This window comes from Dasypus novemcinctus, chromosome 12, assembly GCF_030445035.2.
Source record: "Dasypus novemcinctus isolate mDasNov1 chromosome 12, mDasNov1.1.hap2, whole genome shotgun sequence".
Classification (NCBI taxonomy): Eukaryota; Metazoa; Chordata; class Mammalia; order Cingulata; family Dasypodidae; genus Dasypus; species Dasypus novemcinctus.
In genome coordinates, this window is record NC_080684.1 from 28020160 (window position 1) to 28024206 (window position 4047).

Here is a 4047-nt window from a genome sequence, read left to right on the forward strand (position 1 = left end):
CGACGGTTTGCTCGGTCGGTAAAGGTGGGGTCTGGCTGCGGACGAGGGGTCGGTCCAGCTTGGGACGAGCGGTTGGTCCCGCTTGGGACGAGGGGTCGGTCCCACTTGGGACGAGGGGTCGGTCCGGCAGCAGACGAGGGGTCTGTCTCACAGGGGTTGCACGGTACCGGCTGACGGGGTCGCCCGGCAAAGCCGGCGACGAGGGGGTCGCCCGGAGAAGCAGGCGACGAATGGGGACAAGGGAGGCCAGGCCCTTGTCGGGGGCTCTCAGGACTGGAGGGCACATGGCAGAAGAACTACTGCGGAGACAAGGTAAACACGCAAGTCCAACTTTATTGAGGGAGAGGCAACAGTTTTATAGGGGCTGGGGAAGGCTGATTGGTCGAAGCCACGTCCTGTTCTGATTGGTTGCCGGAGAAAGGTCAGTGGGAGGTACTGGATGGGGGAGGGGTGGTGATTAGGGATTGGCTGTTGCTGTTGCTGGGGGAAGTGGCAGGGTTTAGTGATTGGTGGCTGCTGTTGCTGGGGTAGAGGGCAGACTTGAGTTTCCCGCCCACGCCTGGCTGTTGCTGCTGTCAGGGGGAGGGAAAAGGGCAGACTGGAATTTTCCGCCCTGCGCCTGCACAGGGAGAAAGAAGGCATCGTGTGGCGCTATCTGGGAGGAGGGGCGGCCGCGGAAGCATGGCTGCCGAGAAGGGGAGACCCGAGGGCACTCTGTGCCCATGCCGAGCTCCCTTCAGGGGTGGCGGTGAGTCCGGCCAGCCACCCTATTATGGGGGAATTAGGCCTACCGTGGCTGCTCCCCTGCCAGGCCAGCAAACCACACTTCAGCCCGAGGGGTGACCGCATTTTCCCCTTCTTTTCAAATAAGGGCCAGGATGGCAGCAGCAACAAGTAGCCGAGGCCCAAGAGGCAGTAAACAATGAGGGAAATGGGGCTGAAGAGGGAGGTGAGTATGACGGGGATATAAATGTACAATTTGGGGGGTAGTATCTTGCCGTTGCAAGCAAGGGTGGCCAATGTCCAATTCTCATTGATCTCGGTGGCTATAAGGTCCATCTGCTGTTAAAAGTCCAGGATGGCAGTGCGTTACAGGTAGTTGATCTCTTCTTGGCGGCGAAGAGTGGCAGAGGCAGACTGTGTGATGGTCTGGAGGATCGCAGCGGTGAGGACAAGTCGCGTCAGGGCTCCAGCGGCGGTGGTGGCGGCAGCATCGGGAGTGGTGGAGACGTAGGCGAGGACAACGGGAAGGCCAAAGTCTCCACGGGCGCGAGAGAGACCAATGTTAATGGGGCGGGCCGACATGAGGCAGCCTAATCTGCAATGCAATGGGGGTTCAAGCAAAAAAAGGAGGGGGGCGGGGGACGAGAAGGGATGCTTTGGATGGCTGAGAAGAGGAGTGAGGTCGAGACAGGAGGAAGCTCCGCAGAAGTGTGGGGAGGCAAAAGCAGAAACGTGATTAGATGCTAGAAAGCAGGCCGCGGGCCAGGGAAAGTGGGTTGTGGGCTGTTTAGCAGGGCTGGAGCTGCTTGAGAGCAATGGCGGCATGGGGGGCCGCAGTTACAGAAGACTTGGGGCACCTGCGGGAAGAGTGAGCAGGAAGAGGTCGGGTAGGAGGAGGTCGAGAAGATGAAGTGGGGGGGGTGTCCAATTGAAGGGCTGGTGAGAGGGGTTAGCTTGGCCAGAGGTGGCGAGGGAGAGCCTAAGGAGAAGGACAGAGACTATGTTAATTGGCTCGGCAGCATGGCGAGGTTTGCAGCATCTGCACTGACGGTAGAGTGCGAGCAGCGAACGGACTTCAGGGTTGGGTAGTTGCCTCTCGGGGTGGAGGGTGAGCTGGCTCAGTTGGTGCTGGATCACTCGCATTTGATGCCGTTCCCTGCGGGACATCCGCTGCAGAGGTGGCGGGTTTGATGCATCTCCCTCGCACACCTCTGCAGGGCTCTCGGCCTGCTCTCGGCCTTACTTCCTGGGTGTACAGGCACCTCCTCCCCTGCAGACCTGCTCTGCTCACCCTGCTGCTGCTGGGAGGACACAACATAGTTGACAAGGACAACATCACTGGAGCCTCCAGACTCCAGAGGGATGGGGTGCATCCAGAAATGCTTGAGCATATCGAAAATGGACTGGAACCACAGGTGCTGGACTCGGCACTGGCCCTCCTCATTCAGTGACAAACGCAGGTGCTTGGCCTTGCCCTGGAAGTTGAAAGTGAGGACATATTTGCCCTGCCTCGTCTCACTCTGACATACCAGGAAAACACCGTGGGAGCCAGTACCTCCTGCCAGCACCAACTGGGCAGCCTTGAGTCGAGAGAGCATCCCATGGAACCAAGGATATCCTGAGAGGGGCTGGTCCCCCTCACCTCTTTCTGACTCTCCCTGGAAAAGAAATGACCCTGTGGCCGTTTCTGGAGTGTCCAGGGGAGGGTAGGGAGCTGAGAGGGGATGAACTGTCTCTGCTGGAGGTCCCTCTTTAATAGGGATGCGAGGGGGTAATTCTGGGGGAAGCAGTTCCATTGAGTCAAAATGGGAGGCAGCAATGGAGGCAGACAGGCATTTTTGGATATTAGACACCCAGGCCTTCACATGTAGCGCATCGGCTGTATCCAGGATATACTCTGAGGGGCCTTCCACCTTAACCACGAATGTGTTCTCCCAGTCAGGCATCTCCAGGGCTGTGGTCATTCGGACATCTGTTATAGTGGAGCAGGGAATGCTGAGTTGGGGCCGAGAAGCCTTGGGTGGTACAAAGAACTCCAGGCGACTTCCTCCTCCTCCTCCTCGTCCTTCACTCTGAAGCAGTAAGCAGCACTTCTGCCACTGAGGTTGCCCTCCCCCCCTGAGGTAGGCCCGGTTGCCCCTCCTCTCTGGCTCACTCCAGCTGGGTCAGGGGCTGCCTCTTCAGCCCCCATGAAACTCAGCAGCTCTTCCCTCTGCACCATCCCTGTTCCATCTTTCAAGGCCCTCCCTCTCCGACTCAGTCTCAGCCTCTCAAAACGGTGAGTCCATCTTTCCCCAGGGGATGTCTCGTCACCAACCAGTCCCCTACCAAAGGTCCCAGCCCCACCAGAGGAGTTGGAGTTGCTGTTTCCTCCTAAGACTGGGGGGCCTGAGGAGGTCTCCAGGGGCCCAGCTGGAGAGGGTGGGTCAACGGTCCCCCACCACTGCAGGATTCCATGGACTGAACTGCGGACGGAGCGACCCACTGAGTGGAGGGAGAAGCGTTTCTTTAGCTTCGGCTTCGAGGAGGTCATAGAAGAGGAAAAGATGGAGGAAGGGAGGGGGCTGGCCAGGTCCTCAGATGGCCGAGAAGGGCCCAGCACAACCAGGGGCCCACCCACCCTGCAGCTCTCAAGGGACAGGTCATGTGATGGGATCTCCGCTCCAGGACTCAGGGGAGCCAAGACGGATGGTGAGAGGGAGCCAGAGGCCCAGGCCACCTCAGCTTCAAAGTGCTGCAGGAAGAGCTCAGCAAAATGGCGGGAGAAGGCAGCTTCAGCCCCCGGCCCCGCATATTGGGGGTGAGAGGCCAGGTAGAGGCGGAAACAGTGGACAAAGTCCAGGGCAGCAGCCCGGGCATGGGACTCACAGAACTTGTGCTTGGCAGGGGAGGAACACGGGTCCAAAAATAGGCTAGAGGGGGCCGCGCGCGCGGCAGCTTGCCACTGAGCGGATGGAGGGGGCTGCCAGGGGGAGGCAGAGCCAGGGGGGCCGCTGGCGCGGAGGGCGCGAGAGGAGCCATTGCCCATGCGGTGTTACAAAATGGCTGCGGGCTGTCCCCAGTGGTGCTACAAAATGGCGGCGGGCCACAAAATGGCCATGGGCTACAAGATGGCCACAGACCGCCCTGTGCGGAGGAGTAAAATGGCGGGGAGGGAGCTTCCGGCCCACCCAGGCAGGAAGTCGTCGGGGGGAGGGAGGGGTAAAGGGACCTCCCCTTTTCGAGCAAGGAAGAAGGCAGAAGCCTGCCATCTTGAGAGTGCCTCCCCTTTTCGAGTGAGGAAGAAGGCGGAAGTTCGCCATCTTCACCAGCGCTCGGCACTGC

General features: G+C 59.8%; 1 pseudogene; it reads right to left on the reverse strand.

Moving 5' to 3' along the window:
* Positions 1-1856: 1856 nt before the first annotated feature.
* Positions 1857-3751, reverse strand: LOC101414566 (SH2B adapter protein 1 pseudogene; annotated as a pseudogene).
* Between the last annotated feature and the right edge of the window lie 296 nt (positions 3752-4047).